At 39.8% G+C, this 15,433-nt stretch overlaps 1 long non-coding RNA gene across 1 annotated transcript in view; it reads right to left on the bottom strand.

Annotated features, from left to right (window-relative positions):
* Positions 1-12,643, bottom strand: part of LOC122187014 — a 53,794-nt gene extending 41,151 nt beyond the window's left edge. Inside the window, exon 1 of the long non-coding RNA XR_006181232.1 lies at positions 12,331-12,643. This is a non-coding gene — a long non-coding RNA (uncharacterized LOC122187014). The remainder of the gene's footprint in view (positions 1-12,330) is intronic.
* Positions 12,644-15,433: the final 2,790 nt, after the last annotated feature.

The following is a 15,433-nucleotide window of genomic DNA, read 5'->3' as shown; positions in this document are numbered from 1 at the left end:
GCTTGTAACACAGTTTTGCTAAATCAATCTTTATAGGTATACACAGTGAAACTGGTTTCTAAAAGGAATTTTGTGGGGATATTTAGCTTGAAAATATAGAAGTCCTAGAGAGGCACATATTCTCTGCACAGTACCTAGTGGGCAGCTCTGCATCAGAGCATCCTGGGCACAATCCTCAGAAGGATGCAGACACTCAAGCCTTCCCTGACCCCATGAGCATGATGGCATGGCACAAAGAGAAGGGTCAGGTGAACACAGAAAGCTGCAGTAACGCAGTGGTGGAGTTATGACAATGCTACAATGTGACAAGCTACAAACATTACCAAAGTAAAAGCTTTCAATAATTCATTTTCCTCGCTCCCCTCCTGGTACTTGCCCTACAAGTCTGCTATCTACCCAAAACAGGACTTCATTTGGCATGTGCTTAACCTCAAATATGAAAAGAATTTGCCAGAATGAAATATGTGGGGTTTTTGGAAGATGCAGCTCACCTCCAAATAGATTGCATTTTCCACTCTTGAATAGCTCTAAGCAAACATACAGGACAAACTGCCTTTGTCCTTTTGTACACAGGGCATCAGGAGCACGCTGCTTTGTGAATTATTCCACTACGCAGGTCCCGAACTCAACATTTCTTTTACAAGCATATAGGTAAGCAAAGAAAGGAAATAAATAAGATAAAAGAAAAAGCAGGCCATCTAGCAACATCTCAGTTTGACAAACATCACCGCAAAAGTTAGGAGCTTGTACAGACAGCCACATCCATTGTACCCCTGTGCACAGTACGTGCAATTGGTAGTATTTTTTACCTTTCTGCAAGATGGGCAGTACATATCCCACAGTTACCAGAGAGAAGTTGAAAATACACCCCTAGGTGCAACAAAATGTAAGGCAGATCCTCACCAGTAAACTAGGACATGAGTAAATCCCCCATTCTTCTGAACAGTTCTTCACAATGACAACTCCCTCCTTCCCACACGCACACTCGCACACACAGGGAAGCGGGAGGTGGGGAAAAGCTGAGCTTTATGATGTTGTCTGGAAGCTCATCATACCCAGGCTACTTCCAAGCAGAGAAAGGAAGCAAGTTTCAAAGCCTCTGCTGAGCTCAGCTGTGAACCGGCACTATACTCTGAGACGTCTGTTGAGACTGGAGCTCACTGAACCAGAGAAAAGAGAAGAGAGTATTTCCATATCCCTCATCAGAAAATAAGAACAGGATGGGAGGGAATCCCCAGACCTGCTGAGATGGCTTGCAGCACTGGAACTGACAGGAGGCAGTGACAACCAAACCCAAGTAAAGTCCTGTGGCTCCTGACCACTGCCAAGATGCTGAGGGTGAGCAGAGATACAGAGGAGATGCACAGAGTGGAGGTAACCCTGGCACTGCTGATGTCGCCGTGATGTATGGGTCTGAACAGTGCCCAGCTGAAGCTGCTTTGCAGCACTGTTTTTCTTCTTTAAATGCATGAACTTACCAAGCATGGTTATCTGACTTTAGTTATCATACTGTGAAATAAATTATAAAAAAAAAATATAGTCTTTTGGCAGAGGATTAAGAGACTTCAGCAACTAGCAGGAGAACACGGTGCAGGATAAACCGTACAGCTTGTCACTTCATTTCCCCTTCTACTGTTACAGGATTCTGCACAGAAATAGAAACTACCTGGTTTCAGCTATCAGCTTGGACCTGAATTCGTCGCAGCATACATCAAATTTACAGAATCAGCTCCATGTCTAGAAATGGATCCATAAACACAGACCTTGCATTCAGTAGCACTGCGACAGCTCTTGTGGCAACCCCCCTCTATTGGCCTTATCTAGCCTTTGGGTGTCATCATAGCAGGGAGAAGGAGTGAAGGGGAAAAACATGTACTCATGTTTGTGATACAGAACAACTTCAAACAGTGGAAGGTTCCTACTGCCCTCTGGTGTAACTTGCTTATAAAACTTCTGAGATGGAAGAATCAAACAAGGCATGTTAACACACACTAAATATTAGCAGCTTAAATTTAAACAGTGGTAAATGGAACATGGCTGCTAGAAATAATAAGCTTTGATTTCTTTTTTCTTCTAATTCTCTAAGCTCATACGCATTTTCTGTACATACACAGAAAATTGACCATAGGCCGATTCCTCCTTGCTACATTTTTGCGTATAAGGTTATGTGTTTCGGATTTTCTTAATACCCACAACTTACAGACTATTGAAAAGACGAACACGGCCTTATCTGTACCATTTGCCCACTCCCTTCTGCTTTAAGGACTTCGCAGGTGTTAATTAAGAGTGTACCAAGTTACCAACCAGTAAGTCTCTAGCAAAGTGCACCATGAAGATGGCTGGAAACTTCTTTGCACTACATAGTCAGCACAGTGCCAAAACCATACCAAATTTCCACAGCAGCAAGGCTGTCCAGTCAAAATTTCATATTAAGTAGTTTGAGTACAAAAGGAAAAAAATCCTGGCCTGAAGAACTTACAGTGAAATTCTCTGCCTTAAAAATATGACAGCAGTACTACTTACGTTGCAGATAAGAAAGGATGCTGGTCACTATGCAATAACTGTGTTTATTTGCAAGTTCACCCCTTTATAGGGAACTCCCTTTAGCTCTTTTTCTGATAGCTCATGTTTCTTTGAAGCTTTGTTATTTACAGAGACTTGCATAGAAAAACTCAAACAGTGTTTTCTTCCATCTATTTTCTTCTGTTCCTTCCCTTGACTACTTACACAAGCAGGAACTATATTACTGAAGAAGACTAAGGTATCGTGGTTTTTTCTCTTTACTGTTCAGGCAAACAAAATCAATTCTTGCAGAAGTTATATATAGGGGGAATAAACAAGATACTGCTTCTTGGTTTGATTTCTTTTTTCCCCCCTGAAAATAAAATGGACATCACAGCAATGGAGCACTAGCAAAACACAGACATTGTAGTTCAGAAACACACGTCTGAAAGAATGTATGTATAAGGCACACATACAGAGGCAACATGTAAAGAGCAGCTAAGATTTCTAGTGCCAATATATATTTGGATATATAAGTACTTACCATTAGAAGCAAAAGGAATCAAGCTCTCAAATGAAAGGTTTGAAGGCCTTCTAAGTAGCTTGGAATGCCAGAATTTTACTCTCGTAGCTTCTTTCCTAAACCTTTTTCAATACCTGTACAAGCACCTATATTTAAGTGGGAGCAGAACTTCATGGCCAAGGCTGCTACACATGGATGCTGCATAGGCAAGGCGTGACCCACAGAAAGCTCCACACCTACACATATCTACATCTTCATACAACGCTAACAGGATACCTTGCATTTCTATCATCCCAAGCTGTGGATCAAGTTTCTTGTATGAGCAGCTACACCTTCAAAGAATGGACAACTATACAACTTTCAACAGGCTTGAAGCTTATACTTCTTTTTAAAGGCAGCATTCAACTTTCAACCACAATCAGGCATTTGAGTTATTGAGAAAATCCCAAGGACAGAGCACATTACTGAGTCTGCAAGCAACTGCACCAATGCTAGCAAGATCAGTAATACACAGAATATACTGGGAATGGCTGTGGTCATTTGCCTATAAGACACAAGAGTGATAACCTTTGGAGAGAGTCAGACTCCTGTTTTGATATTAGCTCTCAAATGGCAGTGCACATGATGGAAGAGCTTACTGTGCCTTTGTCTGAATATCTATATATGTAGCTGATCCTAAAACCAATGGACAAATTCGGGGATGAACTAAGATGCCAAAGCCTTCTGCTTCTAACTATAATTTTAATAAACTTCTAATATAATTTTACTGAGGTCAAAGAACACTGGAGAAAACAGCCAACAGTTTGTTTATTTTAAAGACAGATGTGTGGAATGTTGACAAAGCACCTCTTTGCTTGACTCAAGTGGACCAACAAGCTTTTCAAGTAAAGCTTCAGGCAGCTCAAGTTACTGACTGGAGAAAGCATGCACAGACAGAATAAAGATGAGAAACAGGTAAAAGATTAGGATTAATGTACTTTGCAGCCATGTTTAAGAATCTCTATTTATGATACTGATTTGGTTAAGTGCTTGAACACTTCAGAATGCAAATAATCCTCATGATCGGAAGGGACTGCTTTCATGCTTAAAATTCAGTACACACTTCAGTGTTCCACTGAGTCAGTGTTTAAAGGATTAAGGTCTGCTAATCCATTTAAATACTCCCCTCTACGTTAACTACCTGAAGAATGTGATCTGATTGATCTAGAAGACTAATCTAGACTACTGTTTAATACCAATTCGCACCACTGAAAAACTACTGAAAGCCAATGCCACACCAGCCTGAACCTGAACATAGGAGCTATTGCTATTAAAAGCAGTAGAGAAATTACAGGATGGTAGTATCACTTAAAGTGACATCATTTCTGGTTTCACTTTCATCTCCAGTTAGCTCAAACATTTGTACTAGTCTCCTCTAATATCTATTTCACCATGTAGAAAAGAACATTTGTATAGCAAAACATTTCAAATTTTAAATTATATGCTATTCCTCTTGGCACACAGTTATATCACAGAAGTTGATTACCCAAGCAAAAGGCTTGACCCCTTCCTTTGCACCGCTGAAACTGATAGCTATTACTGTCCGCAGGCTCTGCAAAAGTGAAAGTCCATACATGGAAAAGGTTACAGTGCTTCTTCATCAACAATTATAAAGTGCCCACATAGTGATGGGTGAAAGACTGATGAAAGATTCTGCTCTCTTCAGCATAAGTATCCTTCTGGGACAACACTGCACCTTAAAAGTAGTCAGGCTTATCTTAAGGCTACCTTCCTCTTCTTTACGGAAGTCTCACAGGAAAGCATCTAGCTGCCTGCATGAGTAAGAATTCAACTTCTCAAGCTTGTGTTGAGACTAAGCCCACGTGGCTGTAGTCTTCTTCCTCCTCATTTACCTTACAGAGATTCCAACAACTAATATAGCCCCTTCAGAATGCAATAAGCTTATCTCAGATGCTTTCAAACCATTTTACTGACAGGCGAAGAAGCAGAGACTGCTCCTGTCACTGGAGGGTCACAGAATACCACGTGCTCAATCTACAAGTGCAGCTCCTACTTCCACTAGCTCAGGCCTACTACACATTAGCTCTACTGGATGCCACAGCAAGTTGCTGTCTCGCTAGAAAGTTCTCTTTCTTCATAAACATCTCAAGACAAACCCAGATGTATCTTCAGGTTGTTGAGATTACCAAGCAACCTTTTTCTCTTAAGTATAGGATTAGGCTAAGGGGCAACTTTCCTAGAATTCATCTTGTACAGCTATTAGATGCAGAACAGGATGATTACAGTACAAGAAACAATCAAATCCCTGCTAACAGTAAGTTGCACAAGTCACAATATGCATTTTCCTTCTTAAAGCATTCGTCAGTCTTGCAGGCCTCCCCAGCCACGTCCACTTTAGTAACTAAAGACAGGCATAAAATGGAGCCAGGCATTTCCATACAGCTGCTCTGCTACTCAATTTTTGGCACACACCTTGACACAGTCTTCCATGTAAGTCAAAATGCCATTTATCAGACATCAAATGCATCTTTTGCTTAACACGAGAGACCTTGCTATGTGCAAGAAGTTACACGACAGGAGTCCCACAGGGTGGACTCTTCCTCTGGGAAAGAGGGCTCAGCTGGCACAGGCTGTACAAGACATCACAGCTCAAGTCAACCAGACTCTATTTCTCTTCAGCAGAAGTTCCAGCTGTTCTCAGAAATCCCAAGGATAAAGTATAAGCCAAAAGAAAGAAATTCAGACCTCATCCTTTAGGTTTTTTGTTTGTTTGTTTGTTTTTCTCAAACAAACAACTGTAGTCCTTTTATTTGCTTTTTTCTTTTTTTTGGCCATTATTCATTAAAAAAAAAGTTGTTTGGCATGCTTCAATGAATACATCACCTTTTTTTGTTGTTGTTGGGATTCAATGTAAAAGTTCACCGATACCAATTATCAGACAAGCTTTACATGACATTCAAGTTCAGTAAAAAGTTGATTCCATGCTCTATGGATAAGCCTTAAGCCAAATAGATGGCTTTGCCCTTCTGATTTTTTGCATACCATTATGGTTATGACCCAGGGGGTATTCTGGCCAGAAAGCTGACTCATTAGTCTGACCTGCCTCAAAATATGACCATCACAGCACTGAAAGCTTCACACTGGGAACACTTAACATTGCAGATGAACATTTTTCAGTGCCTGGGGTACTTTGTGCATCATTCACTTCTATTTAGCTACTTGAAGGCTTCCCACATCCATTCAACTGTACACTTGCTACAAGTAGGGCTAGAGCTCAGAATGTATCATTACTTTTCATGGAAACAATACCAGTTCATAAAAGCAAGACTGCTGTGCCTTCGGTTTCTGAAATGAGGCATGTACATTCCATGTCCCTAAAATGTAATTCCAGGGATCAACAGAAGCTCCTTGCTTTTTAAGGAATAACCTTTACGTTTATTAGTGAAATACTACTTTGAAAGAACTGACAACTACCAAAAAAATACTGGTTTTGGATACAGCTATGTCCTGTAACTACATGAAAGGTTTATACTTTGAAATCAGTGAACATTTAGTATGCCTGTCAGATGAACAGATTCCTGCTCTGAAATACCTGCTAAGTAAATGAGTTATAGCAGCACGTGACACAGGACCATCACCTAATGCAAGACATCACTTGCTTAATAATAAGTACACATGCTTGTCAATCATGATTAAATTTATCATAGATTAAGAAGAGACATAGAGGATAAACAGGAACGTGATTGTGTGCCCAAGAAGCAATACGGATGATGCACAACTGCAAGTAAGGAACTTAAGTCTTGCATCACCCAGTATCAGAAACAGGATGTAAAGTGTCACAACGGAAGCATGAAGCATCTTAAGGATGTGATAAGCTTATCTCAGATGCTTTCAAACCATTTTACTGACAGGTGAGGAAGCAGAGACAGCTCATGCCATTACTCATCAATGGAAGATGAAACATCTTAAACAAGAGCTACAGTCATTGAAAGAGGAAGTCAAGGAAGTTCAGAACACTACTAGTTCAGGGTATGTAGACTGAACTATTCAAGTCTTTAGACCTGCTGCTCAAGCCTCTTCTCACTGCAGCATCCCAACACTTTCTTAGGAAAAAACCTGAGAGGTGCCTGGTACACAGGTGATCTGGCACTGAGAACAGCTTTTTCTATTTCTGGAAGTTTTTCATTTTTATTTAAATACAAGTTACTGTTCCTGCTGGACACTGAACTCTTGGGAAACACCATCTGATAAAACACTGACATCTTCTGTTAACGCTTAAGGTCTCTTTTGATGGAGAGCATAGAAAAAAGTCCTGATATAAAATTTATATAAAATATAAATTACCAGATATAAATTATATCAGGTAGCAATATATCTTTGATACAGACCACAGAGCTCCACTGATTAATTCCTTTTAAGCAGCAACAGAAGTTTCTGTGTGCTCTTTTCCTAAATTATTGCAGCTCCAATTTAAACGAGCTAAGGCATATCCTTTTACCTCTTCATATTGAAGGTCACTACATCCACTACTTCTGCCAGAATACACGCCATCACATTTCAAAGACATTTGTTCTTGGCATTGTTCAAACTGTTGTATTGTTTTATAAACAATACCAATCATAATCACTTCTTGGTGAAGAGCTGTAAAACTGTAGCTTGGATACCAGTAAAACATTTGCTAAAGCATTACAGATCATGCAAACATCTCAGCAGGATAAGCTACCTTTACCTTACATTACTGCATTTAAACTGCATGACACATATGTTTTTAAGAAGCTTGGGTGTTTCGTAAGATTCAGGGGGTGAATGATTCTCAAACCAGCTGTCTCAATTTTCACCCCAAAGAAAGGAGTTCAAAAATCTACTTGCAAATTGCATCTGTACACACATATTGCATGTAAAGGGAGGGCATCACCAGCAGTTACAGATGAATAAACACAGAGTAGAGGTAACAGAAACAAATCTAATTTTTTAGGAAGGAGAAAGTAGGTACATAAAAACAAAAAATGTGACCACAAGTGGGTAAGGAGCTATGCAAGCAGCTTACTTCCCACCAGGCCTATAAAGTGTAGCACTCCCAAAACAGAAGTTGGTTGAAGTCCTATGGCCAACTTCTCTGCAGAGAAAGTCGGTCCTTCTGAAACAAGAGAAGAGGTAACTGTCAACTGCATCATATCACTTTCATTTTTCCCATAGGGAAACTAGTAAAAACAATGAAATTTCAAATGTTATTTCAAAGAAGAATTTTGAGCGTTCTCCGGTAAAAGCCAGCAGTAGGCTGAGATGCCTGTTTCAGGAATAATACACATTTTTCAATGTTCCCCACTTTCAAGATCTTTTTTTTTTTTTTCCACAGGTAGCATGAACAATTCCTGACACAGAAGGACGTAAAACAAACCAATAATATAGGCTACTGTCACAGAAGTTATACAGGGTTGGACAGTGGAAAGGAGGTGGTGGAGTCGCCGTCCCTGGAGGTGTTTGGGGAACTTAGATGTGCTAAGGAACATGGTCTATTGGGGTGATGTTGGTGGTAGGTGCACGGTTTAACTGGACAATCTTGAAGATCTATTTCAACCTTCAAGATAATACCATTCTAAGTTGGTATTATAAGAAATGGGGACTTAAGAGTTCTAGAGAATTACGGTCACTTTGTCGTTTGTCGACAGGAATAGCAAAAACCACTGTGTGAAGTTTAAGGAATCCAACTCACACCTGATGGACTATTGTGAATATGACAACACTTGCGAAGGAGGGATTGCAGCCTTTCCTGCTTCTAAATGCTAGTCATGGGTCAGCAGACACACAAGAACAAAGCAGCAATTATTAGAAAACGATGGCCACTAGTGCCCATATTGCATACAATTCTTATTGATTACTACCTCTAAGTAGGCCAAATTAATCCTGACCATAGGCCTCAGTCAGGAATTTGCATTTCCACTCCAATCCTCACACTTAGTACTTCCCTATTTCTGTATTCTACTGTGACACTGATCTACTCTAAGATCATGATTGTACTTAAGTGATTGCTGCTTACAGGCCACTTTGAGATGGGAAGGAAGTAGGAGTACATTACATTTGCAGCGAGCAAACAATTCTTATGTATAAAGAATTATCAGTGATTCTAGCACCCAAGTTTTCTTCTGTTTAAAAACTAGAACAAAAATGACTGGGGAGGTAAGTGATCTACAAAAACCCTACACGCATAAATCATCATCACAAACAGTCTGAGTGTGTATGAAAATTTATGCCCAACCATCCCCCCCCCAAAAAAAACCTGACTATAATTACCCATTTACTAGCTCTTGAATTAGGGCACTTTCATAAAAATACTGCACTTCACCTAATGAAGGCTGTCTGTACTGATGTGAGTCACTAAGCAAGCACTGCAAAAAGTTTTGACAGCCACCCTACCTCCTTCAAGTGGTACTGCCTGAGGCACAAATACTTTTATTTGTGGTACAGGGCTGCCACCTCCTGGCCATTTTGACACATACACTATCAACTACTGAATTAAGAGTATTTTTCATGGAGATAGCAATAAATCTACAAGCTGAAGGATGTTATCTTTAGAATTTCTCTGTTACCAACTGAAAAAAGAATATGCAGTACCACACAAATACTTCATGCCTGACAGGTATAAGTATGTGACAGGCAAGGTCTTCCACGTTTGCCAGAAGTGTCTGAAGTACACCCAACCCTGCTTCTGAAGTTTGACCACAAGCCTCAGAATTCATTTCCTCCCAGCCTGCTTCACTTCCTCAGGTTAACACATCAGAACCCCGAGGACAGAAGCCATTACTTGACCTCAACTACCAGATACAGCTACAAGAAATGAACACATTTTGTAATGGACACATGCTACACATCCCACGCAGATGTTTAGAGATGTTTATTTCAGTAGATTTAAACAATCCATTAGTTCTAAGCCTACCCTCTGATGAAGAACTTTTTTGAGAGTTACCAAATCCTTCTAGCTTTACACAATACCTCACAGTCTGTGCTCTAGAAAATCGCATGTAGGGAAGTCAAGTGAAGAGCCCAAGTCTGAGTAGTCAGAACACTTGACTTGTACAGGATCAGCTCACCAACTGTCCAAAGTTTCATTCCCTGTGAAGTGGCCCAGAAATAAGCAGAGACAGAGTCCCTGGGGAGCCAATGGGACCTATATTTTTAGGGGCAGAAAAGAGATAGGAAGAAGTGGGCTAATACAAGCTTCTGATAGTTCAACATGGCCTACTAAGAGCTAAAAACCCAAAGTTATCAGTGTGGTCTAGCCAATGGAGGGAGAATCACACTCCTCAGACAAGGAGACTGTCAGGATTGCGTACAGAACAAACCTTCACATAGTAAAGCATAGCCCTGAGCATCATTCTTTCCTATGATGCCCATGACAGCTTTTTTTTCCTTCAGAATCCCCACATTCTTAAGGAAAAAGACTGAACAGACTTCTTGAAGTCCACCAAATTTATGGGAATTAAATCTGTACTTCTTGCCAAGGTAACCTAGGTTCAATGCAGCAAGCTGCAAGTTATTACAAAGCCAAGCACTGCGGATATATTCCAGTAGTGATCAAGACAGAATGTCTGCATATCAGACAAGGATAAATATGCAATAAAATACCAGTTTTGCAGTAATAGCTTTTCACCCACTGGCCTTCTACCACTAGATGGCATCTGCATTCTAGATCAATTTTAGCAAACAACTACATCAACTGGTTTGGCTCCTTTACATAATCGCTTTTATATTCTTATATAGCATTAGTATAAACTAGATTGAAGGATGTCTTTTCACCCTAGATGGTAAAGGCAAGGCAAGACAAAATCCTCTAAGACTAGTATACCAGTTTTTTGTTGTTGTACCTTTAGGTAAGAATCCTGAGAAGGAAAGACAGAAGGTACTTTCTTTTCATCCTATCTTCAACAGGATGGAGCATCTGGTCTTACAGACCATTCTCTTCGTAAGATCTGATTTTCAAGATATCTGGTTAAATTAAGGTAATCAAGATGTCCATAATTCTCTTAATGTATTCCCTTCCCAGCATTTCACAGAAATTATGCATCCTCTCTCTGTGGGAGTTACACTAAGGAATAGTGAGCCGAAGGATATATACAGAAAATATACTGAGGGTAACTGAAACTTGCTGATTTATAGATGCCCAGAAATTCAAGCTGGCTAACTGCAGAAATGCTGCTAGGAAGTATCCAGGGGGAACAATGTGAAATTCTTGTAAGTACTTCATTACAGTTTGCTGGGACTTCAAAGCAAAATGATGGAAAAAACATTACACTGGAAAATATTTACTTTCCAAGGTTAACATCTTTTGCATTTTAGCAAGGTTGTGTGCTCCTCTGCTTTACATCATGAGCTGCACCACTTCGTTCACAACATACCTTTTCTCCCTAGCTAACCATTCTAGAGCGTTCTCTTGCACCCCTTAAAGCAACATGAGCAGGTAGTACTATCAAAATGAGAAAAAAAATCACCAACTTAATTATTCTGCTCTTTGCAAACATAATTTACTTTTCTTTTTTTAATAAGCTACCTGTAAGACTAGAAAACAAATCCTGCCTATTTGCTTTCCTTCCTGTATTTGACAGTAACTCAGATGAAGTTAGAACACTGAAACTTACTATCCAGGCACATCTATCATATTTCAACAGGATTTTCAAGTGATGCTTGTTTCTAGAGCTCTCCATAGGAACACTGTCCTATTCCAGTCTTTAAGAAAACTAACCTCCACCTGAAGATACAGAATAGCTTTTGCTGATTTTTATATATATATATATTTTTTTCCAGCAGCTGGAACTAGTTCACACCTGCTTTCTCATAAGGCTGCTCCCAAAATCAGAGTTTGCAGTAAGCTAAACATGAAGCTTTATCTGCAGGTAATTGTTAAAACAGCAGAAAAGCAGCAGGAAAGGGAATGTGCTAGGCCACAGACATTGCTTCAAGACAGAAACAAGAGTCTTCCTTAGAAAAGATTACTCTAATTACATATTGGCAAGGGCTTCTGGAACACGTATTTTGAACTACTGTTTCATCCTCATATCCTGGGACATACCGACACAGGAATAAATTTGGTGGAGAACAGAATGAAACTTTGTCCTTGATAACAATTAACATGTTAAAATAAGTAACATTAATAACACCTCAACAAGGCACGCCGAGGTACAGAACAAGTAACCAGACAGCTTTGTACATCTCCCAGTGACTTGAGGTGTCTTCAAAATGATGCTCAAGCACTGCCAGTTCCAGAAATCCATGGCAGATGAGAACCTAGCAGAGCCATTATAAACACTTACCCTCATTTACAGCTTGTTATTTACTGTCCCAACACTGACTGTCATGTGGTTTTACAGTGTTCAGTCCAGTATGTTTTGAGGTTCCTTCAGCAGTGATCATCAGATACAAGCTGTAAGAATGCTTGGGTATAAACTCAAAAGTTATACATGCAGCCACCTGGTTAAGATACTGTCATCAAAATCTTGGTCAGCTTTTGCAATAAAGCAAACAAATTCAGTTTATAAGATAAGTGTACAGACACATTGAGAGTATGTTTGAAAATCGCTACTGCTAATTAACAGAAGCAAACCAATTACAGCAGAGAAAAAGGTATCCAGGATTATGCCTTGACATTTCAAGCTTGGCATTGATTCTTCGAGCTGTTTTTTTCCCTACCGATAAGGAGGACTGAGTACAGTATTCAGTTCTTCTAACAGTCCGGACTCTTCAGAGATGCAAAAAGTAGAATTTCAGTGTGTTCCAAAACATGAACTTGAGCTCAATTCTGACTTGCATAAGAGAACTACACATCCCTGTAATGCATATTAGCCCGTGTTGACTCAGACATCCAACATGTTGTGCTGTAGTTACCTCTGCTCTCTTGCCCTTGACTTCTCACCAATCTACTTGAAGCTCAATGCTCATATTTATCCCCATAAAAATGAGACATGCCAAATGCAAGTCAAGTTACAATTCATGCAATTTGAAAGCAACACAACACAGACAGTATCATTTTGCTTCTGTGCTTTGCTAAGCTGTAATGCTACCTGCCAAGTCTATATAAGATGTCTTTCTCTTCCACAAACATGGCAGCAAGGAACACTCTAGACACACCAGCCACAGATATAACACTAACAGTTTGTGAAGCAGAAGTGAAACACCAGTAATAAAGGCCAGGCTTTTACAACTACTAGCTATGTAAGCCTCTACAGAGGGTACCCTTTTTTGTTAACCTTTGAGCTTTACACCAAAGGCTAAGCACAGGATATTTGTGTTCAGAATATCTGAATTCTAGAATTCCAGCTATCCAAAACTGAGTAGCAGAAATGTCATTTAAATATATTTCCATTATTACAGAAATAAAAATGTGTCTATCAGCCTTTAGATACCGACTGGCTCCAGTAATTTCAGCTCACAGCTTGCACAGTCGGATGGGGCCTTGGGCAGCCCAGTCTAGTATTAAATGTTGGTGGCCCTGTCTGTAGCTGGGGGGGGGAGGGAGGTTTGGAGATTCATGATCCTTGAGGTCCCTTCCAACCTTGGCCATTCTGTGATCCCGTGATAGCAATATCCTCACAGACTTACATAAGGCAAGACACAAACAGGATCTCTTCTTATAAAGAGCATCTTACTGCTCATCAGCTCCCATTTCTATTATTTGGTAGTAATGCAGCATACAACTCCACAGTCCCTAGCAATTCTCAGTGTCAACTACACGGACAAGCAGGATCTTTATCTTAAAACAACCTTTAAACAGGGGTGTAGCATACTAACAGTAACTTTCTTCCTCAAGTCTGAATACTTTCCAGACATAGTTTCCAGAAAAATAAGAAAAAAAGCCAATGCACTGATACCACAAATATACCTACTAAGAGAACGTCCTCCTGTGACTTCCCAGATCACTGATGTTGCTCTACTAAGCAGCACGTTAGAACTGTACATATGATGCTTACGTGGAAAAAGACGCCCAGCAATTAGTCCATCAGCAATTTCCATGGAACTGTTTTTTTGAGTCCACATTGTTAGGGCAGTCTGAGCCTCCTGGACATTGATCAAGGTAATTAAAAGTTGCAGACAGCAGGGAAATTTCTTACTTCTTTCCCAGCCCCCAACTCAACAATCCCAACTACCTTTGCTCTATACCCTAGAGAATATTCATGCAAGAGAAGTTCCCACTGAAGGCACAAGATTGTTTCTCTAGCTTGCAGACAAAGCAATTGCAGACCCTATTTCTGAAAACATCAATCTTTAAAAAGCATCTCATTGTACTGAACTCTTGAATTTATGAGCAATACTCATTTCACCCTGAATAGACTTTAAAAATACTGTCAGCTGGAATGCTGCCCAAGGAATGGGCTATGCCACTCAAAAGCAGCCCTCGCTCTCACCCCCAGCTTTCTGGTCAGTTCCCTTCTGGCATAACTTGCTGACTGTTTCATACCTCAAAGGCTCCGTATGATCAGAAAACAAGATCTCACTGATACTTCACGACAGCTGACAGTAAAACATTTTCATGAGCTGTTTACTTGTACCAACAGTATCACAGCATCAGTGTTTTCCATTATAGTCTCTTCCTGTAACAAGAATTATACTGTTAGTTTACTCACTAGTATATATGCTATTAGTCAGTATTATGTAGCGTTAATAAGCCATTCATCACTTTTTTGGACTTTCAAAGGGATTACAGAAGTGACTAAGATCCATGTTTGTCCAGTATTGTCTCTCTCTTGAAACTCAAGCCCCCAAATCTTTGACAGTTCCGAAGACCAGAAACTGGCTCAGGTATTGCTTCAAAATATCACTGCTATACTTTGAAGCACAGTATTTTAAGTCAAACTTGCCAATCACATCTTACATCACATCTTAATTCCAGTAAGAACTGCGTATGCTGTTCTTAGTTGCTGATTCGACATGATTCAATTAAATACCTGAAGTTATAAGGAGCTCCTGGCTTCTGGGCTGTCTCAATTATTTCGAAGAACATAATTTCAGGCCCTCATTTCCAGAATAAAATTATTTTTACAGTTGTAAAAATGCTCAAGATCTACATGAGCAATGCACATGAAAGCAGAAATAGGATTGTAAGTTTTGTTCTGATGTTCCTGACTTGCTTCCAGTATGGAAACCTCAACCCTATCTGTAATGATCAACATATTAAATCCTGTAAGTTTTCTCTCCACACAGACTGAAAGATGTCAGCAGACATCCCAGGCATATGGTGTGGAAAAAGCATTCAAACTCTTGGCCAGTGATTGCTAGCATATAAAGCAAGCAATTCTTCCAAGATAATACCTCTAGATAAGGTAACAGTTTAACAAGATAAGTATTTCTTATTTCTTTAGGATACTTAAGAAGAAAATTATACAGCACAGATGCTGCTGCAAGAGGAACAAGTGAGCATGT

Source organism: Lagopus leucura, unplaced genomic scaffold (genome assembly GCF_019238085.1).
Source record: "Lagopus leucura isolate 7727_CA_CO unplaced genomic scaffold, USGS_WTPT01 Super-Scaffold_73, whole genome shotgun sequence".
Classification (NCBI taxonomy): Eukaryota; Metazoa; Chordata; class Aves; order Galliformes; family Phasianidae; genus Lagopus; species Lagopus leucura.
The sequence above is the reverse complement of the archived record's forward strand: the minus strand, read 5'-3'. Positions and strand labels throughout refer to the sequence as shown.